The sequence below is a fragment of the Sturnira hondurensis genome, unplaced genomic scaffold (genome assembly GCF_014824575.4).
Source record: "Sturnira hondurensis isolate 20B ecotype Veracruz unplaced genomic scaffold, ASM1482457v3 Scaffold0000780, whole genome shotgun sequence".
NCBI lineage: Eukaryota > Metazoa > Chordata > Mammalia > Chiroptera > Phyllostomidae > Sturnira > Sturnira hondurensis.
In genome coordinates, this window is record NW_028073411.1 from 2,706,793 (window position 1) to 2,733,026 (window position 26,234).

General features: G+C 38.2%; 1 long non-coding RNA gene across 1 annotated transcript; it reads left to right on the forward strand.

Moving 5' to 3' along the window:
- The first annotated feature begins 9,244 nt into the window (after positions 1–9,244).
- On the forward strand, positions 9,245–24,873 carry LOC118989737 (uncharacterized). Its single transcript, XR_005067075.1, has 3 exons — positions 9,245–9,307; positions 16,852–16,858; positions 24,864–24,873. It is a non-coding gene; the product is annotated as an uncharacterized LOC118989737 (long non-coding RNA).
- The last annotated feature ends 1,361 nt before the right edge of the window (positions 24,874–26,234 follow it).

Here is a 26,234-nt window from a genome sequence, read left to right on the forward strand (position 1 = left end):
TGCATCAAAGCCTCTGTTAGGGAAAGAGTATGCAGTATTCAGCCCAATGGTACTAAATTTGTACCCTGGCTATTCGGTCTTGTTGGAACAGCTTTGGCTTTCTCAGCAGTAGATGGGAAAATTGTCACTGCCTAACACGTCTGAGGTGAGCTTTATGTAAAGTGACATAGGTGCCATTTCTAGCACTGTTCTTCATGAACATATCCAATAAATATTATCGCTTCTTTCTTCTCCACCTTTTCTTTTTCCTTCACCCCAAAACTCTATCTTCAATGACAAGTACCTGAGTACCAGTGAAGCCTTTTACCCAGAATTGGGGACTAGATGTAAGCCATTGGCATTTGCACTGTGGGCTCCTCTCTCTTGCTAGATGCAAGTTGCTATACAGCATTTGATGGTAATTACATATTATCTTGAGTGTGCTTCTGTTTCTTCAAATATTGCTGCATTTTGAGTGGACTCCTCCTGCATCTCCATTTATTCCAGCTCCACATACTTTACTAGTTTGTATAAAGTCTTTGGAAGCAAATAAGTCTGTTATCTTTTGCAGTTATAAGGAAGGTTGACAAAAGATAGAGGGATTTCTTTTTACTTTGTATTTTTCTAAGGTAGCTTATCTCACTTTTACGTTCCAACAGTAAGATGTGAAATACCAGAAATCATGTTCTAAGTAAAAATATTCTTTGGGTTCTTATTTTAAATAATATTTTTAAAAATCGATATTGTATCTTTAAATGCCTGTCTTAACATCTTTGCAGCAGTTTTGAATGTCAATCTATTACATTTTAGGACCAGTTTATTTTTTTAATTCCCTAGAGAAGCATATCTCTAGGCATATCTAAGTTTATAATAAAAGCCAATATGAAAATCAATTTTAATAGGTAGGAACTTGATTTATAGGCAATTGTTCGAAACATCTATTCAGCAAAATAAGATGCACCTCTGTGTTTGAATATGTAAGAACTTATCCAAATAGAAAAAAGAAATACATATTTTTATATTCTGTCATCTAATTATTTTTTTTAAATAACCTGAGAAGTTCTTATTTGAAGTTTAGAGATAAAGAATTGTATAAGTGCTTATACACACTAGGCAAAGTAAAGAACTGAGTTAGTTTATTTTATACTCTGAATTGGAAAAGCACTATTTACTCTAAGCTGTACAGTTTATGGAAATCAGTTTTGGTTTCTATTGTCTGGATACGTAGTGCATTCCACAATCTCAGGATGGAGATACACAATCATGATGTATGCTTGATACTAGGGCTCACCACGCTGACACTGTTTTCTGGAAAGGAGGTCTCAGGCCTGTCCCTAAATGCTTTGCCTTTTTCCGCGTGACCTTGATGGGCTAACAGGGTGCCTTGCCACAGGGATGGGTGCAGGAGCCAAAAGGCAAGCAAGGACAAGACAGGCATCTGAGAGGTCATCTCTGTGTAACTTGGCTTTTGATGTTAAATTTCTTTTTTCCAAGACCACTGCAGTTCAGTTTCTAGTTTTAGATGCCTTTGCAAATACCTATTATGTCTGTATTTTGAGATCTCTTTATATAAGTTAGTTTCAATCATTTATTGCAACTGAAAAAATTGTAAATCCATAACTAAGTCAGAGTGTCAGTACTTCAGACTGTAAGTGTTCAGTGAGCTTCAGAAGGAACTGGGAGAACAGCTCATTGCCATTCGGAACGCAAGTGGTGCTGCCGGCGCTGTCTACATTTAGCCTTTGGTTGACAGGTCTGCTACGTCTACCTAGAGTTCCTCGGTTTCCCATTCAAAGAAGACGTAAAGTTCAGATTTTACATTGGCCATTTTGGCCAGGCGTTTATTACAGATACAGTCAACTATGACCATAGGGCACAGAAATTGTTCTCAAGATGCATAATTTTTTAAATTTTTTTATTTAATTCTTGTTCAAGTACAGTTTTCTGTCCCCCACTCCCATCCCAGCCCACCCCCTCCCGTGCTCCCTACCTCCCTCCCATTTCCACCCCCCCTTAGTTATTGTCCCTGTGTCCTTTATACTTGTTCCTGTGAATCCTCCCCCTTTTCCCCTGAAATTCTCTCCCCTCTCCCCTCTGGTCCCTGTTAGCCTGTTCTGAATTTCAGTGTCTTTGGTCATATTTTGCTTGCTTGTTTGTTTTGTTGTTTAAGTATCTGTTAAAGGTGATATCATATGGTATTTGTCTTTCACCGCCTGGCTTATTTCACTCAGCATAATGCTTTCCAGTTCCATCCATGATGTTGCAAAGGGTAGGAGTTCCTTCTTCCTTTCTGCTGCATAAAATTCCATTGTGTAAATGTACCACAGTTTTGGGATCCATTCATTTACTGATGGGTATCTAGGTTGCTTCCAACTCTTGGCTATTGTAAATTGTGCTGCTATGAACATTGGGGTGCATAGGTTCTTTTGAATTGGTGTTTCAGGGTTCTTAGGATATAATCCCAGCAGTGGAATTGCTGGGTCAAAAGGCAGGCCCATTTTTAGTTTTCTTAGAAAATTCCATACTGTTTTCCATAGTGGCTGTACCAGTCTGCAATCCCACCAACAGTGAACTAGGGACCCTTTTTCCCCACAACCCCTCCAACATTTGTTGTTTGTTGCTTTGTTTATGATGGCCATTCTGATGGGTGTAAGGTGGTATCTCATTGTGGTTTTAATTTGCATCTCTCTGATGGCTATCGATATTGAGCTCAAGATGCATAATTTTATGAGAGGGGCTATTAGTGAGGGACCATTTCAAAGATAAAAATTTTAGTATAGGCCCAGACTGTCTGCATTGTTGGCAAGAGAAACCCCCATGCTTTTAGTTATCTTGTATATCCTTATAACAAATTTGCATAGCAAAGAGACCTTTGAATTTGCTATATTTTCCTGCCAGAAAGACTTTTCAAATAGATCATAACATAATAGGCTTCTTTTCCCCACTTAGGCTCATCCCAAATTACTATATCCTTTTTTAATATATTCATGCAAGGCCTGACCCCCATCACCTCCAGTCACTCTAGATTTCATTTGCCACAGCATTGACATCCCAGAGCTCAGCACTGTGCAAACAAATTTTGACCATTTGTTGTAAAGCATGTTCATTGTCTTTCTCTCTTAATAGTTGATAAGTCTTTATGAACAGAAAGCTTTTCTTTCTTGCTCATCACTGAAATCATAGCACTGAAAACAACATGTTCCACATAAAAAAAAACTTTAATAGACATTTTGAAATTTGTACAAATTTGAGTTTCCCATGGACACTGTTCATAGAAGTTATAAAGTAGAAATGTACAGAAGGTGAACAGTAAACTCATAATTCAAGTCACAATTCAATTGAATCAATTAAAGATGTTGAATAGCCCTAGAGTTAAACCAAAACTATTTTTCATCAGCAACTCCCACTTTACTTACTGACATACTCCTACGGAATTAGTGTTTAACAGAACATGCTTTGTTCCTTGTTAATACAAGGTAACCTTGGTATGTGTGCCCCTTTCTGGAAACCTAGAAGAGATTAATTAATACAAAGGAAAGACAGGTAAGCGCTTTTATTCATCCAAGATGTCATGTGATAAAGTTTTTAATTGAATTTAATCCTCCTGCTTATTCATCTGAAACAATATATTCTGAACTGCATATTTGGTCTCAAAAATGAAATTTAGTAGGATTACTGGGGTGGCAAAATCCAGTTGACCTGAAATCCGTTAACCCAAAGCCTCAATTATCATGTTACTAAATTTACTATGCACGTTCTTAATAGCTCTATAAGCTATCACTTATGAATATGCAATATTGTACAGACTAAACATTAATTTATTTTAATAATATTATATTTGTTTGAATGGCAGTAATGAATACAAGGGGGACAGCCCCAAAAACAGAATTATATTCTGGCAGGCAAGACCCTTACAGAACAGGCCTCCCCTGCTAGGTGAGTGTTCTAGGAACACATCTGTAACGGGGTACCAGCTGGCACTGCGGTCCGTGAGAGGCTGCATTGGTTTCAGTGAAATTTTTTGGAAGACTTTCTCAATGCGATTGCCCACTTCATGATGGGTGATTTCTGAGCACACCTGCCCGCACTAGGCTGCGTGTCCAGCAGTTTGTGACCCAAATCAGCATGACCCTGGTGCCCCAAATCTCCCTATTCACTCCATGTCATCCCAACCATTTTTTTTTATTGTTTCCCTGGAGGAGAAGAGCTCTCAAAGGGAAATATTTTACTGATGTCGAAGAAATGAAACAAAAAGTGGCAGAAGCACTAAAAAGCATAAAAATCGATGAGCTCAAAAACTGTCTAGAGCAGTAGAAAAAATACACCTGTCTTGATAGGTGTATTGCATCAAATGGAGAGTACTTTAAAGGGGACTGAAGTTCAAACATGTAAGAAAAAATACACAATGTTTTATAAATAAATTCAATTTTTGTGCCCACTCTCATATAGGAAAACTAGATTATTTGAATACTTAGATGAATCTATTTTGTAATGACCCTACTGGTATGGTCAAAAAATACAGTGTTGACAGGTGTAACTGACAAAGAAGCTTTGCCGTAATGTATGGCGTGGCATGCTCACATAAGAACCAGAACAAGAAGAAATCACTTTGTGTAGATGATTACTATATGTGTTAAAAAAGCATTTAATAAGCACTATTTTATTTATTCCCATAGTTTTATAACATGAACACAACTATTATTCCCAGTTTATAAATAAAGAGGCTGAAGCTGGAAGAAGTTAACTAACCACTAAACCTCATTTTGCTGTAATGTGCTCTGAGCAACACATGAGCATGTTTCTCTGTCCTAAAGCCTGTACCAGCAGATACTTCTGCTCCACGTCTGCCCATCATTTTAAGAATAGTTCCCTACCAGTTAGAGTGACTATAGCTTCTAATTAAAGAAGTCAAAATCTATCTTCATGCATTTGAGTTCAGTGGACAGAAAGGACACAAAACTGCTTTTAAGAAAAAAGCAGCATTCGACTGAGAGCTCAAAAATCTATGAATAAATGCAAACCTCATAATGATATAGAGGGAGGGGAAAAGAGAGAGAGAAAAGACAAGGTAAAAGAATCAAAGCAATTGGGTCACAATACAGAATATGCTACCTCAACATGTCCCACTTTGGCATAAGAATTATTTTAAGGTAAAGGTACTTTAAAAAATAATAGCAGGTGTAAGAAGGAACTTCTGACTTCTCCTTTGCTTTCTGCAAACAGAAAACTCCCACATGAAAGATGTCCTTCTGTACTAAGAAGAAAGAAACATTCTAATACCAGAGAAGACCTTGTTAAAATGTTTATCCTTTAGCCTCCTTATATATTTTAGTTTTTTCACAATTACTTCTCCTTATGAAAGCTACATGTCCCATAAAAGATATATAAAATAAATTTGCATGCTTCCTTTTTGTTAATATATCTTCTGTCAATCTAATTCTCAGGCCCAGCTGAAGACCCTGGAAGAGTAGGAAAAGTTTTGTCTTCCCTTTGTTGATTGAATCAACAAAGTCAAAACTTGATATTTTCCAAAACTCTCACTGAGATAAGCATAACATGTTTGAATAGTGATCTCAAAAAATACCCTGACAACAAAACACATCACTTGAAGAAATAGTTCTGCCAAATAGAGAACTGAATAAATTAATGGGTATAGAATGCTAACAGACTAGAATGAAGAATCAGAATCCCGTACTTTTAGTTCAGGCCTCTGATTTTTCAGCCACATGTTCGGCATTTCACACAAAGGATGAAAGAATGCTCTTTAAGAAATCCTAAAATCACTCTTGGTTGAATTTAAGTCATGAACACTCCCATGTCTCCCAGAGAGAACTTTTTTGAGGATAAATTTCACATTTTCTACTGACTGTTTTTAAAAGTAAACCTCTCTGAACACAATAAAAATCAAATCAAAGGTTACCTTCATATTATTAAAAAAGAGACTAACTCAGATCATCAGAATATTAACATGAGGAAAAAATTAAAAATCCTTCCTAAATAACATCTTTATTGTTTGTCTTTTGGAGAAACCAGTTGTTTCTCCAACTGGTTGGAAAAATACTGTATTCCTTCTTAGTCTCAAGGAACAGGCACCGAAGACAGCACAAACAGTGTTTTAACAATGGTCTGTAGAATGCAGGAACGAGAAATCTCACTCTGCATACTAAGTGATTAACGAACCTTGGATTAGTTTTAACTGCTTTGCTGTTGAGCTTTTGGCTGGGATAGTTTGTCAGCACTAAAGTCATCCACAATGTTTTATGTAGAAATTAAATCATCCCGGGAGTTTGCAGAAGGCTTATATAACATTTGAGACAGTATTGAAAATTAAAAACACCCCAATATGATATAGGCTTATCATCACAATCATTCAGGAAAAAAAATTGTATGTATTGATTACATTAAGCTCATAGCAATCAATCTTGGTTCGGTGAAGGCAGAGCAATAAAGATTACCCATGCCACACATCATGAAGCATTTAGAAAGGTGTCTTAGTGCAGAAGGAAAGTTATAATTCTTCATAGAAAAATACCACCAGCTGCAACCCTGGCTGCTGTGGACAACACAAGGGCCAGCCATTCACACCCTCAGGTGTTCTCGAAACACACAGAATTGTAAATGCACCTGGGATTCAGCTGTTAGCCTGAGGCTCAAAGAGATGTAAATTGTCTATGTGTTTCTTCTCATATATGTATTTTTGTTTTAAAACATAAAACATAATTACTTCAAGCACATTGAATAGTATATAGAAAAAAAGTAAAACTGTTTCTTACAAGAAAATTCCTGTAAAAGACCTGTACTTGGAATATTATAAGACACTGAAGAAAGATATTGAAGAAGAAACAAATAAGTAGAAGCACATACTGTGTTCATGGGTAGGGAGACATAACATCATTAAAATGTCCATACTACCCAAAGCAATCTATAGATTCAACACAATTCCTATCAAGATTCCAATGACATATTTCACAGAACTAGAACAAATATTTCAAAAATTTACATGGAACCACAAAAGGCCCCACATAGCAACAGTGATCCTGAAAAAGAAGAACAAAGTTGGAGGACTCAAATGTTACCTAATATCAAACTATACTACAAGGCCATAGTAGTCAAAACAGCATGGTACTAGCATAAAAACCTACACATAGATCAATGGAACAAAATAGAGTCCAAAAATAAACCCATACCTTTATAGTCAATTAATATTTGACAGAGGAAGCAAGCACAAACAATTGGCTAAATATAGTTTATTTAATAAATGGTGTTGGGAAAATTGGACAAATACAGAAAAATGAAACTATACCACCTTCTTACATCATACACAAGAATAAATTCAAAATGGATCAAAGTCTTAAATTTTAGACCTGAAGCCATAAAAATACTAGAAGAAAAAGTAGGCAGCAAAATCTTAGATGTTGCTTGTAGAAATTTTTTTAAGATTTTATTTATTTATTTTTAGAGGGGAAGGGAAGGAGAGAAGTATCAATATATGGTTGCCTCTGGTGTGTCCCCTGCTGGGAACTGGCCTGTGGCCCAGGCATGTGCTCTGACTGGGAATCGAACCACAATCGTGTGGTTTGCAATCCACTGAGCTATGCCAGGCAGGGCTCCGTTGCTTGTAGAAATTTTTAATCAGATATATCTCCCCAACACAAGAAAAGCAAAAGAAAAAATAAACAAATGGGACTTGATCAAACTAAAAAGTTTTTTGCACAGCAAAGGAAATCATCAACAAAATACAAATTCAGCCCACAGAGTAGGAGAAAATATTCACTGATACATCTCATAAGGGGTTAATATCCAAAATTTGTAAAGTACTTATAAAACCAACACCCCCCCTAAAAAAAATTTGGGTTGGTTTTGCCCATATTAACAAGTGGGCAAGGGACCTGAATAGACACATCTCTAGTAGGACATACAGGTGACCAATACACACATATATGAAAAGATGCTCAAAGATGCTCAACATCACTAATCATCAGAGAAATGCAAAAAAAAACCACAGTGAGATATCATCTCACACCTCTGAGAATGTCTATCACCAATAAATCAACAAACAACAAGTGTTGGCAACAATGTAGAGAAAGGGGAACCCTTCTGCAATGATGGTGAGAACTGAGTTTGGTGTAGACACTGTGGAAAGCAGTATGAAGATACCTCAAAAAACTAGAAATGGATCTGCCTTTTGACCCAGTGATCCCACTTCTGGGAATATATCCGAAGGAACCCAGAACACTGATTTGAAAGAACATAAGCACCCCTATGTTCATTACACTGTTATTTACAATCGCCAAGATATGGAAGCAACTCAAGTGTCCATCAATAGATGAGTGGATAAAACAACTATGGGACATTTACACAATGGAATCTACTCAGCCATGCAAAAGAAGAAAATTTCACCCTTTGCAACAGTATGGATAGAGCTGGAGAACGTTATGCTAAGTGAAATAAGCCAGTCAGAGAAAGACAAATACCATATGATTTCACTCATATGTGGAATCTAATGAACAAACTGAACTTCCAAGGAAAACAGACTCATAGATGGAGAGCAGATGGCAGCTAGTAGAGATGGGGGAGGTTAGGGGGTGGAGGGACTGGGCAAACAGGAAGAAGAACTCATGGACATGGACAACAGTGAGGTAATTCCTGGGTGGAGTGGGATACAAAAAAAGAAAACCCCTATAAAAATTAATAAATTTGATTTAAAGGTATTTTATGTCATATAGAATCAAAACTGGATGCAGAACACACCCAGACACACATATATTAATATGTGCATAACTGCATTTTCCAATAAACATTTTTTAAAAAATAGTCTTTCGAACCTGACTTTCATGGTTTCCTACAATGTCACTTTTAGTTGTAACAATATACATTGCCTTTCCCCCCTTATAACTGAGCTTTTAACCTGTTTTAAGTTTTATTATTATGCATACTAAGATGTACAGTTTTAAAAATTAAAGTGACAGTACTGAGCTTCACACTGGAACAGACACGAGCTTTGACGTCAGACTGATTTTGTCCTTATCCTAGCTTCACGTTTTCCATGGGCAACTGCACAAGTTCTTCGCATTTCTACATCCTGGTTGCTTTATATGCAGCACACAGATAAAGGAAATGCACTGGGCATAGAAGGCTAGACTGTGACATCACAGAGATAAACAAACCCTGATGTTTACTTCGTCTCAGACAAAACTTGATTCAGTTATCTTGTGTTGGACAGCTCTCCTCTCAGCAATTTTCAACTTGTGTGCCTCGGGAACTTGTAAAGCATGTGATGCCTGGCTATTCAGTCTGGGGCACTGACCTCCCTTAGATTGCCAAAACAGTAACAACTAGCTGTCCAGGGTGAATGAATCAAAATTAAACATATTTTGTCCAATAGGCGAAAAGCTGTTCATTCATTCATTCCTCTTTTCTAGCATATTATGTTGCTTCCTCAAATATCTGTGTATTGAAGATATGAAGTATTGAAGATAGAAAAACATTATTTGCTTTCAGTGGAATAAACAGCTTACTTAAAATTTTTATAATTATTGTGAATTGACTATATGTGAATTACTATGCCAGTCAGTGAGTCCTCAAAGGAGTAAGAGGCATTCTCTCTCCATTTGAGGAGGTTCAATAAAACAGTTAGAAAGGTAGTTTTAAAATAAAATAAATTTTGTTTTCCCTGTCAATTCCCCCTTGGTCATCAGCTGTGTGAATTTTAAGTTATTTAACCTTTTTGGTATTGTGCTTTCTCATATTTAAATTGTAAATAATTCAATCCTTCTGGGTTTAAATGAATAATTTATGTAATGTGTTCAACAATAGTAGTAGTTAATTACTATTTGTAAATTTCTCATTATATATCAGAGATTCGATGAACGAGAATTTAATAATAATTATTATTATCATCAAGAACTTACATGTTAACGTGAATCAGGCACAAAATAACAGGCGGCACCAGGCAGCGTACGGCTGGCGGCAGTGGAAGTATGAGAAAGCGCTGCCACCGTGCAGAGGACAGGCTGATCCAGGAGCCGAGGTACCTAAGGATGGCTTCGTGCTGGGTGTAGGGCTCGAAGGGCAGGACAAGAATGGAAAAAAAAATAGCACAAGCAAGAGTTCAGAGGTATGCTGATACACCAACCTAGGGAATGGGAACAATATATAGATGAATTCAGGTAGGGAAATAGATACAAACTGGATGATGTTGGCTGTTGGACGCTACATCCGAGTAGGGGGTGGGCATGTAGAGCAGCTTGCTGGCAGTCAGTGTCCTCAAACAGATACGTTTAGATACAGAGCCATGATCAGTGGGCTTGCTTTCTCCAAGGGTAAAGACCTTGAGGTATCAAATATCCAAACAAACTTCTTTCTGACCATTCTAATTGAACGTAGGTATCAAGGGATTAGTGCTGCGTATTAGAGTCCCTTTTAGAAACAATCTAGTTCCAATGGGAGATCATATGTAACTTAGAGAGTTTGGCCAGTCTACATGAAATGAGGAAACTCTAATTTTACAGTGCCTTCAGTGTCTTCATAAGTCAAAGAAGCAAATTAAATTTGTTAAACTACTTAGCATTTAATATCTTTAAATCTTTACGTTCAGTCTGTTATATTTGGACTATAGTAGCAAATTTACAGAACCATCATCAAAGTGGAATATGGAAATGTCCAATGATGGGGCAGTTCTGTTTTACCCCTGTCTCCAGGTGGGGCAAGCAGCTCACACCAATCAGACCCTACCACCCAGCAGACTCTGATTTGAGGAGGGGAGTCATTCAATTACAAATATTCAAGATATTCAAGACTGTTCACATACTTTGTACATGTAACCATCCTGTACCAGTGGAGAAGTGAATGATATTCTTTCATTGTTCTGGGGTTGGGGTAATGAATGACCTAATCTCACTAAATCATCTGGATACTTTTTTAATACTATATTATTATTTTTTATTTAATTATTGTTCAAGTACAGTTTTTTGTCTTTTATTCCCACCCCATCCCACCCCCGTGCTCCCCACCTCCCTCCCATTTCCACTCCCCTTAGTTGTTGTCCATGTGTCCTTTATACTAGTTCCTGTAAATCCTTCCCTTTTTCCCCCTGAAATTCCCTCTCCTCTCCCCTCTGGTCGCTGTCCCCCTGTTCTCTATTTCAGTTTCTTTGTTTTTATTTTGCTTGCCTGTTTGTTTTGTTGTTTAGCTTCCCGTGAAAGGTGAGATCATATGGTATTTGTCTTTCAACACCTGGCTTATTTTACTCAGCATAATGCTTTCCAGTTCCATCCATGCTGTTGCAAAGGGTAGGAGCTCCTTCTTTCTTTCTGCTGCATAGAATTCTTGACAGAACGAGGCGAGATAGCACTATGTGGATCTTGACAGTCGTGTAAGAGGACAGAAGGCCAATCGTCACCCACCGTATTAAATCACTCCCAATATTGTCCACCTCTACCTAACAGCATTATTCTCCAACTGGAGGTAGTTCCAAGTGGCACAATGAGCAATAGTTTCTGAATGTTTATTCAAAGCTATTTGCCGATGTCCTCATCTTTGTCAGCTTTTTTCTTTTCTTTTTAAAAAACCAGCTAGCGTTATCTGACTGCGTTTGACAGACTGTAGTCAGGTGAAGAATTTCAAATGAATTTACAGACAGGAGGTCAGCCCATGAAGCGCCTTCCTTGGAAACTGATGGCATAAACCTGCAGGGTGTGAATGAAAAGAGGCCTGTGACACTGAGCCCGCAGATGCCACCTAATCAATTACGATGACTTTGGGTGCGACCTTTGTGTAAGCTTTACTTTTGTGTCACTGTGATTTTTAGGCCAGGGTGTGCTCGGTATACATGGAACGGAAACCCGAAGACCCTGGGGAAAACCAAGTGAAAAAAAGGAGGATTCTGAGAATGGAAGGAAATGTATGCAAACTTTGGTGTCAAAACTGAAATCTTTGATGAGAATTTTAAAAAATTTCATTAGAATTATTTTGACCAAGGCATGATTATGGTTCTAGTATACAGTAGAGATTCATTGACTAGAGAATTATAAGAGAAATGCTTGAGAAGGAAGTTAGCTATTAAATTAAAGCTACTAATAAGTGTGTATAATGTGAAATAATCTATATAATATAAAATGTAGTATGTATAATATGAAATGCACGCATATTTATATATTTGAAATACAGGCGTATGAAATATATATAAACAGAAATTTACTCTCTCTTAGTTATGGCAACTAGAAATCTAAAATCACCATGTGGGCACAGCCACACTCCCTCTGAAACTTAGGGGAGAGAAGCTTTCCCTGCCTGTTCTAGTTCTGCTATTTGGCTTATAGATACATCACTGCAATGTCTGTCTCCATTGTCCTATGACCATATTTTCTGTGTGTGTTCATGTCTCTGAGTATTTCTCCTCTTCTTATTAGGACACAAATCATATTAGATTAGGTACTCCAATATGACCTTATCTTAACTAATCACATCTAAAGTGACCCTATTTCTGAATGAGTTCTTATTCTGAGATCTGTGGTTAGGACTTTCATATATTCCAGAGGTGGGAAGAACACACTTCAGTGCATTATATCTGGTAAAATTGGGAGGTCCTCAGATGACCTGACCACTAGCTCCCTTCTGCTTCTTCTCCTGCTGTGGGTAAGGCCCCCTAGCCAAACCGTACTCCTCGTCGTGGCCTCGTGCCTAATTATCCCTGAGGAGTGGCTTCCCTGTCACAGAAATCAGGTGTCACTCCACACTATTCTTACTACAAAACCTGTCTCTTACAGCCCGTGCTGGATCACTTAGGTCCCAAGAGCAGCGTGTGGATGGCCCTGTTGGATGTGCAATGCCCTCCTGCTCCTGGGCTGTAAATCTGCGCCACTAATAAAATGAAGTCAAGTTCATCTTCCCAGTGTCTGGTGTCCTGATTCTCACTGTCCCCCAAACTGCAGGGTGGGAGTCCCTCCCTCACCAACAGTGTGAAGAAGAGGCTAATAAAACACTAGGATTTCTAATAGGATGTTGAGTAAGAGGGGCAAAAAAGAAAGCACACATCCTTGAAAAGTACTGATTGTAGGGAAAAACTACTCAGTTTTTAATTATTAAAAGTTAATATTAGTTGTAAACCTGTAATAGTTAATTATCAGATTATGTGGTTGCCTCCTATTACTAATTTGTTGGGAATTGTTATTTTGGATACACATTTTTTCTATTGCTTTTCCTACATTTATTGAGACGATCAGGTGGGTTCCCTTCTTAAGTCTGTTTTCATGATGCAGTGATTGATCTTCAAATATTAAACAACCTTTTCATTTTTAGTGTAAATGTCAGCCTCATAAAATGATTTGAATAGTGTTTGCTCCTCTTCCACTTTCTAGGAGAATTGTGTAAAGTGTGTATCATTTCTTCTTCACACGTTTGGCAGTGAAAACATGCAAACCTGACTTATTGCAGTGGCATAATACCGTCTAGGTCCATCCATGTTGTCACAAATGGCAACATTGCAGATATTTTAATCCATAAAGTCAGTTGTGATCTGTTATGTACCAATGGAAAACTAAGACAAAAATAATTTTAATTTACCTTTGTTTACTCCATTAACTTTGCTGTTCATTTCTTTATGGAAATAAAAGTTCTCTGAATGGTACTCTAATCCCTTTGCCTAAAGAACATTTTTAATATTTAGCATTTTTCTATTGTGGGTACTGGGGCAGAGGGGAGAAACTGGCATGTCAAAGATGTGTTTATTTTTTTTAATTTAACTATTTATTTAACATGAGTGTGTGTGTGTGTGTGTGTGTGCACGCGCACGCTTTATTTCTGATCCATCCTTCACTTTTAGGTTTTCTCTCTGAGCTACATTTCAGAAAGGGGTTGTATCTTACTACTACCTTACTAGTTACTAGTGGCTTGATGATGTATAGCCTGGATTGCCTTTGAAATGAAGGGAGACAGTCTAGAGAAAAGAAAGGGTAGTGTCTGTTATTCTGATTAAGTCTCAGTCTTAGGTGGGCACTAAGTCACTGGGATTCAGAGGGGCGGCCTCCATGCTCTCAACTCTCCCCACCTCATGTAGGTCTGAGTGGGTCCAGCATGCATTCCTGAGTCTGTTCTGGGAGTAGAAAGTTGACTTTACTGATTATTTGTTTAACATTCACTTTTCTTAGAGCCTCGTGGGTGACAGTGTTTGTAGCCCTTCCTCCCACGGAGGAAGGCAGGGAGAGTCCCACTGCAGTTGAGGGTCCACCCTGCAATGGCCACTGCCTCCCGCCTCCCAAGGTGGCACCAGCAGGCAGATTCTCTCAGGACCTTCTCTCTTCCAACAGTGCATCCCCGGCCAACCTGCCAACAGTTACCAATCACCCCAGCTGAACTCTTCTCACTAGTGCCCCGCCTCATTCTGCGCAGACAAACCATTGCTTGGGTCTTACCTCTCTTCCCCTGCAGGCCCTTTACTCTCCTTAGATTTGGGGCAATTTGGTTGTCCTGCAACTTCAGCCCTCTGAGAGGTCAGGAAACGTTGCAAACTTGCTCTTGGTCCAGCTATTTTATAGTATGTTTGGGAGTCAACACTCTTTCCAGTTCCCTAACTTACTTCTTTCATTCTTCTAACATTTTTAAACATAATTAAAGTGGCCCCTGATAATCAACTTAAAAAGAAGGGTAAAGAACAATGTGGCAAACATTCTCAATCTTACTGCACATAAAATTATTTGAATTTGTTTGTTCTATCAGGAAATCCTATTATGCGAAAAATATTCAGTCACACTTTGATGCCTTGATAGTCTGGGATATTGCTCAGAGTGCGGTCTGGACACACAGCAAGTAATTTCATTATTAAGTGCCAGTGTGAACATTGAGGTTGACACCCCTCCACAGAAAGAAACTTACATTGGACACGTTTTTATCTTGATGAACGTGGAGTTGTATTTCACGGGGGGAGGAGAATGTCCTCAGCCTGCCTATCTTGAAGCGCAGGTTTGATGCGATCCAGTCGCTTCTGACATCAGATCCTTTATCTTCCCTTCAATATTCACCTCATGCGGCACCGCTTCACAAAAAACAGTCAAGTAGCACAGCTGGAATTAATAACTGAAGGAGGCGCCCATTACCAGTTACGGACGTGTCTGCTGTGTAGGGCTTTCAGTGTTTCATTATCTCTGCATCAGCACCAGCAGTCTCCCGGCTGAAAAGCCATCAGAATAACACAGCTTGAAACGATAAATGAAAGAAATGTAACAACCGCAGCACTGAGCATCTGATTCTCTGGACTTTTTTTTTTTTCCTTACAAAGACATATTTGTTTATTCGTACATTTTCTTTGTTGGCGGTTGCCTTCCACCATGAACACGGTTCATCTGGAAGTGACCATGGGAGCAGGTTTCATTCTTTCTCATTATGAGAAGAAGATGTGAGGTGTTCTCTGTGAAGAAGACTATAGGCGATTTCAATTTTACTAGCAAATATCTTAAGATGGAGTAAAAAAATAAAAAGGGTGTTATGTTAATATTAAAAGAGAGAGTGGGTTAGTGTATTTAGGTGTTTTGCTTGCTTTGGGGTCAACATACCATATCTTTAAAAGTTGTAGCAAGTTTGTCTTATTCAACATTTCTTTGACTTAATGCCAAAATTCCTAAACATTCCACCATACCAGATTCTGTACCTTGATGGACACCTCTATTAAGTAATTGTATGTGTTACCCTCGTTACTGCCCCCATTCCCCACTGTAATGAGTTTAATGTCATTGTCTTTTATTATAGCCATTCATCTGCCTGAATTGTCCATAAACCATGTTCTCTTTTACTTCATTGTATTAATTTGGCAAAAAAAAATTATGCTGCAGTAATCAACGTCATGTTCTTTCATTCTGACCTTTCCCATGCAGCTAAACATGGCTGTATAACCGTAAGGACTAGCTTCACTAAACTCATAACCATAAGTTCAAGTGTACCCCCCATGCTGCCTAATGATCAGACTATAGTCTCATAATTCATTCATTCCCCTCTCATAGATAACAGGCACATAGATAACAGTCACATCTTTTTCTCTTTCCTCAAAATTCCAGACCTCTTCTTCCGTCATCATTCTCAGTTTGCTTCCTACTTCTCTCCAAAGGTTGAGACAACTTCCTAAGTTGACATCTACATCCACTACCTGAGATTGTCTATGTGAATAAACAGCATTGCAGCAAAAAGTTTTCTTGATCTTCTTAGAGTCCTGGGCTGAGTCTGACAAAAACGTATTAACAGGAGAAAAGCATATACATTTATTTAAGTTTTATGTGACATGGGAGTCTTCGTAAGGCATTAAAGACCCAGAGAAAAAGACCACTGTATTTTATGCCAGATTTGATGAAAAGTAGACATTTGTGGAGAAATGCAATAGCTTCGGAGTATGTGTTCATTGCAGTAAACTAAGGGAAGCTTAGCAAAGCCTGTTTCGGGGTGTTCTTCTTGGTGTCCCTTTGTTTTCAGAGATAAAGGTGTCCCTTTCCTCTGGGTGGAGGAACATCAGCTCTCACATGAGAACTATGTGCTTGTCTCAGGGAAGCTGAGACATTCTTCCTTCAGGGAAGCTGGCAGGAGCAGGAGGAGGCCAGTGGCCATCCCACTTCTGCTGTTTTCCCAGACTCCTTCAGCCCAAAGTCTTCAATAAGCCACGGTGCCATAATTTGGGGCAGTGTGTCCTTACCTCCATCAGCGTCTTTAGTCCTCCTACTATAGAGGAACACTTTGCAAGGTTATGGAAAGCCGGTCCCTGCTCTTATACATTGTATGCAGTCCCTTCTGCCTGTCCTAATTCTCCCCACTCTCTTTTACATCATTAACGCCACCTCCTCTTCCATGTTATTACATCAGCATATGAGCCTGCTGTCTTATTTCATCTTAAAGAAAAAAAGTTAAATTCTCTTGGCCCATTACACCTTCATTTTCCAATGAAAATTTTCAAAAGTGTTACCCATTTTTATTAATTCTATTTCACTTCCTACTACTCTGGTAAATTCACTCCAGAAAGTATTTGGACTTATCACCATAATAGAACTACTTTCCTGAAGGCTATTGAAGACCCCTGCATTACAAAATTGAATAATCATATCCTACCCTCATATTATATGACCTGTATACAACATTTTACACAATCAATCACTTCTCCTACAAACTCGTTCTTTGCTTACATCCCTGGATGACACATTCAGTTTCCTCCTACCTAGCCGATAATTATTTTGCGTGTTTTCCTCTTTTTTTACAACCTTTTAATATTGGAGTACCTCATTCGTCATTCTCCCATGCTCTCTATCCACACTCAATTCCCTGTATACATTACCCATTCTCATAGTGACGAACATGTGCTATAGGCTCTCAGATTCATATCTCCAATCCAGATTTCTGTTGCCAGCTTTCAAGTCATTACATAAAAGCTTCCTAGATACTTCTACTTCAGTAATTTTCTAGCTGATACTAAAACCTTAGCATGATTGATGCTAAACTCCCTAACTTCCTCTCCAATCTTTTTCTCTCTGTAGCTCAATAAAGAGTACTTTCTTGTTCCAGTTACTCAGGCCAAAAATTTTGAAGTTATCTTTTACTCTTTTCTTTTTCTTATAACTTTCAATTCATCAGGAAGTGCAATTAGCTTCAGTCTCAAAATATATTTAGAATCCTAAATCTCACCACCACGGCTGCAATTAGCCTGGTTTAAATCACCCTTCTATTTAGCATTAAATCACTGTAACCAGTCTTCCTGCTGGTATCTTACAGGATTTGGGAGAGGTCTTTTAATTTAAGGAGTTTCACTGCAGAGTAAAAGTGTCTCCAACTATGGTTTTCTCTTCAAGATAACATTGCATTTTTGAGTGCCCTGTGAGATCTGAATTATTTACAAATAAAAGGACAAGTGATGGGTGTCTATCTTAAAGCCCCAATAAGAACACCATAATCAGGGAGGGTTTATTTTTCTCCTCAGTTAACATTGATTTACTAAATACTTACTAGAAGTCAAGAATGATCTTAGATAATAGGGCTCCATACACAAACATTACATAGACTATAGCCTCAACAAATTCTGAGTCCAGTGCCTGTTACAAACTTCTAACCAGAGAAATACAATGGGCGGTGGAAAGTGCTGTTATACTATGAGTACAAAGTGTAACAGGAACATATAGCAACCCTGCTTCATTCTCAATTGGAGGCAATAAATATTTCTTAATCTCTTGAATTCAGCTTTTCTTTTTTCCTTCAATTTTCTAAGTGACAAACATTATTATAGATGAGTTTTAGCTTATAACCTGAATAATTATAATTTTAAATTTAAAAAAGTGTATCCACTGAGATTTTAACAGTACTTTCAATGGCCATGAATAAGATGATGCACCCATTTCTCTAACCACATAGCTTGAAGTATTTTACTAAAAAAAAAAAAGAAGAAAGTTCTGCCTATGAATAGAAAGACAAAGCAAACTGCCTTTATTTAAGTAGAATAATTTAGCATTGCATGATTATAAGAGAAGACACTCACGATTTCCTTTGGCAGGAATTATTTCAGTAGCTCTGTCTCAATTTTGTCCTTATTCCAAGAAAGGTATTCAGTTCCATCCACTGAAAAAAAATTATTTAAAAAATTACACATCAAGTATTGTGTTAGGATCCCTGGGGGGGAGGTACAGGTGGTTAGACATAGTCCTGGACCAAAGATATCTTCATACACTGGAAAATACATATGTACACAAGGTTAGGTATAATGCAAAGTGGACCTTCTGAACACAAAACACAAAGAACTAGAGAAAGAATTGCTGTTGCAGAAGAGGACTGGGAATCTTTTACTTCAACTTTCTTTCCCAGGCTCCCTTGCAGCTAGACTTGTTACTGTCAGTATTTGGCTAGAAAGGGAAAGCAAAGAAACTTGAGATTGAGCTGAAACTGAATAAACTGTGAAGCAGGAGCCTGTTTACTTCACCAGGAAGCTGCAGCTGCAGACTCCAGAGGATCACAGCACTGTCCTCCTCCAAGGGTATTAACACTCCTCCCTTCTACCTTCTAGTACTGAATTGTTGCGAGGCATATGGGAGGTGCTGACCAAAGAGGCCCGCCATTTTAACTGGGAGATGACCTATCTAAAGCCCATGAGAGTTTGAGAAGTTGATAGGTCATTTTGAGGAAGCACCTCTATCCCAAACCTAAGCTCCTGGTTATAAAGGGCAACAAAAACACACTCTCTCTTGCTTGTGACCCACACTCACATGGTGCACACACCTGTTTGGCCTCCAGGAGAGAGCCTGAATACCTAAGCAAAGCAGTGGATGGACTACAGCTGGAAACACATGCTAAGCTACCTAGATACTTTAATATGAAACATAGACTTTGGGCAGTGGCCTTTGTCTTAGCTCTACTGAAGACAAGATTGGACTTTTTCTATGGCAAGATGGACAGAGAGGGAACATTGAGAAGTCAGGACAGGAACCTCCTTAATTGTACATCATCAGTAAACCATACCACAGAGCCACAGCCTCCCGTATGGGTCTCAGGAAATTATTTTCCTTTAGACACCACAAGGACCTCACTTCCACCAGTAACAAGATGTCTCCAATACCTGAGTGAAGATTTAATCTCCACTCAGAACTGAGCAACATGTAAAAGCAGCACATAGAGAACTCATTGGCCTTGGAGTGGCAGCATCGGTGAAAAGGTAAGTGGCGGGACCTTCACTGTCTGTCCAACAGAGGTTGCCATGAGTCCTCTGTGAAACCCCCACAGAGGTTAGTACATGTGGTTAGTACATTCCTGATCAGTAGCTTCCAGTCTTGACACTGTCCACCCCCAAAATGATCTGAGCTCCCCAATATATCTTACTCAATTGTTTTTCTGTGTGCATGAACCAGAGAGCATTCTGTTTTCTGCAGCTGATATTGAAGTCATCAGAATAAACTGACAGTGTAAATTAGCATTCAGTGTATGGGCTTTGGAATTATAGATTGTGCTTGAACTCTGTTTTCCCATTCATTTATTACATACTTATGGGTAATTTACCTTTATTTCTCTAAGGCTGAGTCCCCAATTTGTAGAATAATAATCATAGCAAATTCATAGGATTGATACCCATATGAAATGAGTTGATACACATACAGGTCTTAGTATATATCACAGTAACTGCTCGGTAAAAAAATAGTGATTATTATTATATGAATTGTAATCTCAACTAAGCTAAAGTGTTCTTGACTCTAAAACCCATACTCTTTGACCATTACATACTACTTTTCATGATTTAACTGCCCTAGTCTGTCCTTTGGAATTTGGAACACGTTGCCAAGAAGTTCTCCTTACAGACAATGGATCATTTATTTTCTATTTCTACAAACCTGGGATCATTGCCTTCAAAAATAAAGGCAAGTAATAAATCCTATCATGTTTCAGAGTTTTATTTTTCCTTCCACATTAGGACTGTCATCACTATAAACCTCCTTACTGATTTAAAAAATGTAGTAATTTCAAATGCATTCAATTCAAATTGTCACAAAAAGGAAAAATATCATTGTTATGTCTAAGATTGCCCCGTTACAAAGTGAGTATAACAGTATCCAACAGTGGAGGTGAGATACACCTGGCCCCAGGTAGAGGCATTGAGATGCACTTCTTGTCATAGGTACTGATTATCACTGAAACAACAGTGTAACAGAGACATTAAGAGATTCATGGGGCTTCAAAGACTTGCTTCTCATGTTGACATTCATTAAAGTTTGATTCATGAATTTTCAAAGCAAAACCACAATAGACACTTTACAATTATTTTTTACATATGAAAAATAATCCCACCAAGAATATCTTCATTCTAGCCCTGGCTGGTGTAGCTCAGTGGATTGAGCGCGGGCCTGCGAACCAGACGATCACGGTTCGATTCCCACTCAGGGCACATGCTTGGGTTACAGGCCAGTTTCCAGCAGGGGCGAGTTCCCTGCAGGGGATGCACGAGAAGCAATCATACATTGATGTTTCTTTCCTCTCTCCTTCCCTTCCCCTCTAAAAAGATAAATAAATAAAATCTTTAAAAAAAAAGAATATCTTCATTCTGAATAAGGTGAATTTATATTGATGATATAGAACAACTTATTGAAGATAAGACACACCAGATGTACTGAGAATTATTTAGCTTCATTAATATTATTTTCATTCATTTTGAAAAATTCTTGTTTTAAAACTATTTAAAATACATCTAATCAGAACATGATTTACTGATGTCTGAGTATTCATTCCCATTGCCCTTTATCTTTCCTTGCCTCTGATCCCTCCCCCATACACTTATCTAAATATAATTTTATATACCCAGACAGTTACAAGGCTGAGCAAATGGAGAAGGGAAGATTACATTTAACTAGAGAAGATAAATTTTCTATCTAGGAAAGAGCTGAGAGTAAAGGGGACAGGAAATGTGAACAGAGGATGAACTGTTGAAATGTTTCATGACATGGTTGTGGAAAGAATTTAGAAGATTTAATAAAGTCAATGACCTGGGGCAATTTTACACCATAAAAGAATTAAGGAGGAAAGAAACGAGAATTTGATGTGTCCCTATGTACAATAAATGGAAACTCTAGAATTTTTCAAGCAGCAGGTAAATGTGGATGTTCTCATTTAAATATTTGTATTTGTCAATTCTTATGACTTTCTATACAAAACTATATCTATTCACACTGGAGAAACACTTTTAAAAGTTTGATTTTTAAAAAGTTCATACAGTATGTGGGTTGGAAAATAGCTAACTGAAGTGATAGCCTTTATACTGCTTTTGGAATGTCCCTTAGCAGCTGAAACCTCTAATGCTAAGCATGACAAGGGGAGCCCAGTGAAGTGGCTCCAAGGGGTTCCTTGAAATAAATATATTTATTAGATATATTGATATAAAATAAATAAGTTTATAGAAATAAATATAACTACATTTCCATGGTATAATACTTTTAGACTTTGCACAAGATTCTCCTGTTTCCTGGAAAAGTTATCGAAAGCAACATTGCCTTCCAACACCCACAATATAGTTAGGTAATGACTTGGTTAACTTAGGACACTATCATTTTAACAAACTAAAGGGAAGTACCCAGAGCTGCTACTTGCTATTGAACCCAAGAGCTATTTAATATGGTCAGAAACAAGCAAACAGATGAAAGCTCTTTTTAAAACAGATCTTATGAAATAGTTGCTCCTTTTTTAGATAATATTTATCAGACTATATGACTACACCCTCTTCATTCCAAAGGCCACCCCTCTCTACCCCATGTTGAGAATGACAACTTTAGAGAAAGGAATGTGGCATTTCCTGGCTTGTTTTCAGATCTCAAGCAGGATCATTGACACCAGAGCCCTCAAAATGGTCCGTGGCTTCTGATTGAGAGCCAGGTCGCCAGATTAAAAAATAGCCCTGGCTGGTATAGCTCAGTGGATTGAGCATGGGCCTGTGAAGCAAAGGGCTGCTGGTTCAATTCCCAGTCAGGGCACATGCCTGGGTTGTGGGCCAGGTCCCCAGTGGGGGACACATGAGAGGCAACCACACATTGATGTTTCTCTCCCAATCTTTTGCCTTCCCTTCCCCTCTCTCTAAAAATAAATAAATATATTTTTTAAAAATAGGCTAACACAAAGCAAAATAATACATGTATTGCAACATAGTGTATATATGCCTAATTTATTTACCTGAATTTATATATGGCTCTATAGAATATCTATAAATATCTATATTATATATATAAAGTATATCAATAACTTGTTTAAATATAGTTATTGTAATTAATCTACTCAATCAATAGTTATATCATTCATATTCATATCATTAATTTCTGATATATTATTCTATATGCAAGTTGAGTTCATTGCTCTTAGCTGAAACTCTCTCCTGATAACTATCCATAGGTTTCTGCCATCTTGCACCAATGTGTAGAGCTCTTTCCTCATAAAATTTAGACTTAACTGTAAGATATAAGGCAAAGTAGTCTGCATATTCATATTTAAAGGAAAGTGACATTTTACATATTTTATCTTTATAATAATACTTTGAAGAAGAAAAATATTATTGTTATTTTTACAAATGAAAGCACACCTTAAGAGGGATCAATAATCGATACAATAACGCAGACCTACAGAACAGACCAACCAGTACTAAAGGACAATAAACCTGGCTCAAAACTCTGCAACACAACTATGTGCAGGCAACAACTATTGAGCCATACTATCATTTATATTTCTGTAGTTTAAGTAATTTGAGTGCAGAAAACATGAAGTTACGTATGTCCTTTCCCACAGAAATGAGTTCTTGTGTGTGTGTGTGCATCCGTTTAAACTATGTACTCTATAATTCATTTAGTCTCATTTAATATCCACATTGTCTATCAATTTCATATGTTTATTAATATGGTTCCTGGTAATTTTCTTCATGAACTGGGATTTGTCTTCCTACTTCACATTTAAGCTCCTTGAAAAATATCAATTTGATTACTTTAGCAGCTTCTCATATATTTTATGTACTACATGCAACTATACAAATGGGAAGTGCGACACTTAGAACAAGAAGAAAACTTAATGAAGAAGCCAAATCTTATTGCTCTTACACGTGCAAACACACTACCACTTAGGATCTTTTTCACTGCAAACCTCAAAGAAGACTTCGCAGACTGGTCTACATTAGGGTGAGTTTTTTTTATCTATGTTAGGGGATACCCCCATGCACTGATGCCTTCAAGCATGGTTGGAACCAGTGTTCAGACAACAGGATCAGAGCCCTGTTTTTCTCTCCATTTCAGCTGAAATGTGATGCGATATGATGTGATGAAGTAATGATCTATTGTTTAATTTAAGGCAAGCTCTTTCCCAGTGGTGGCCAGACTGACAGCTTCCTATGTATATTGTATCACTTTAATTGTTTGAACAATCCCCGAGGAGGGGGCACTTTTTATTCCACACCTCCATGATGCTCCTTCCAGAGGACAAATTCAAGTTTCCACGAATGTTTTTGTATTTGCTGGGTGATGTCAGAGCAGCTGTAAAAGTAAACCAGATGATTCCACCAACCTTACTTCTAACTCAACACCCTGAAGACAGAGAATTCTTCTCCAAGGGTAATGCAGTGAAATCACAGTTTGGGCAAACCCAGTTAGAAAGATGGGAATGAAAACCTAGCTATGACTCAATGGCCCATAGCACTGTTGAGTGCAAAGAAGCTTTGCAAGGTATCCAAGGAAGTGAGTTAATGTTGGACTTTGTCCTATACTGAACAAGAGCTGCAGCCCCTCAGCCAGGAAGCACTGGGCACCTAAGCAATGACAAGTCAGCTGGTCAGCATCACCACTTTAGGGCTCTGTAGGCAACCTACTTAAAAGAGTCAAAGAGCCCTGGCTGGTATAGCTCAGTGGATTGCACACTGGCCTGAGAACCAAAGGGTCACCAGTTCGATTCCCAGATCGGGGAACATGTCTGGGTTGTGGGCCATGTCTTCATAGGGGGCATGGAAGAGGCAACCACACATTAATATTTCCCACACATTAATATTTCTCCTTCCCTTCCCCTCTGTCTAAAAACAAAATCTTTAAAAAAAGAGTCAAAGAGAAATGTAAAGGTTTGGTGGCCTCCTCTGCTTTTGAGCAGGCTGAGCTGTCCTATAAGAAGGTGAATAAAGGACCACATATGAAGCTTTGGACCATCACCAAAGACCTCGTCAGAAGAAATATGTATGTTTCCTACTTACATAGGACAGTACCTGTCTATGACATAGGCCTATTGGATTCAAAAGTGATTGAAATCCTGGACAGACAAAATTTATCAGTGCATTCAAAACAACATGTACCTCATCCGTCTCAGAACTACATGTTTTGAGAACATGCAGGACTAAGTCACCCAGGCAATTCTGTTTCTTTTACTCATCTCCACAGATCACAACAGGGAACCTGTGGTGGGTGTGAGGGTTATGCCCCTCCCTGGAGATCTAATTACTGGATGCACACCACCAAGAGTGACCGTAATGTGAACTATGGACTCTGGGTGATTATGATGTGTCACTGTAGGTTTTTTAATTGCACCAAGTGCATCACTCTGCTGGGGGGATGTTGAAAATGGGGGAGCAGGGCAGTGGTTACATGAGAAATATTTGTGCCTTTCACCTAATTTTGCTGTGAACCTTACACTGCTCTTAAAAATATAAAGTCTTAAATAAACACACACACACAAGTATTTATACCTAATTAATTTATACCTAACTCCTTTGGGTTTTACACTTTCAGACTTTGTTTTTCCTCTCATACATATACTTTACACGAATTCACTCTATTTTTAAAACTTGCTCCACATCTTTACAGAGTATAATGTGGGAGTATGCTATTAAATGTTTGGAATGAGAGAGAAGTCTGGTCTGTGCTCCTTTTTTATTGCATCTCACTCCCACCATTGAAAACACATACTGCAAGGTATATCATTCTAGCATCACCTAAAATCAAAATATTGATTTGTTGAAGAAAAAAATGAACTGCAATTCATTCTAAGGCCAAACAGCAACTGAGCCACTCACAAACAATCAAAAACCCTGATTAAGGCTCAGGAAACATTGAGATTCTTCCCAAAGTTCTGGTTAGGAAATGGTGCTGAAAAAGTTACAAGAACTAGAGTTACAGCAATAGAAAGAAGGTCATAAGTAAAGCCAAAGTCACCAGTTCATTTATTTTTTTTTAAATCATTTTTTTACCATAGTAAACAGGTGCTTCTGCAGTGTCATGGGAAAAGAATTTTAAGGACACTCACATAGGAGTTTTAAGCTACAGTGGCAAGTTTTGTTAGAGCAAAAAGTGACTCTCAGAAACAGAGAGTGTGGGCAGGCTACAGGGCAGCTGATCTGGTGCTCCAGTGGCCTCAGCAGGCCATTCTAATATTGTACCAGACTGACCCCTCCCAGATGGTGTATTATGCCACAGGACCCAGGCGTCTGGATACACAGACCACTTTCACACCTCCTGCACACCTGGCAAGATGCTGTACATCAATATGGGTGAGAGCAGCACACATTTTCTCTAGTCATCCCAAGAGAAAAGCCTTACAGTACTGGGATGGTTGAACCTGCGTAGAAGAATCAGGAGACCTCTCCAAACCAGATATGCTGCAATGGGTGGACTGCTGAGAGAAAGCAAGGGAAGGCTTTCTGTGGCCAAGAGCTGAGATGAAACGGTGTTGGGAGCCAGAGTTTACTGGAGACCATTCCTTTGCCAATGTCATTTGGTGAAAGATGAACATTGTGGGTTCATGGTGTACTAAAT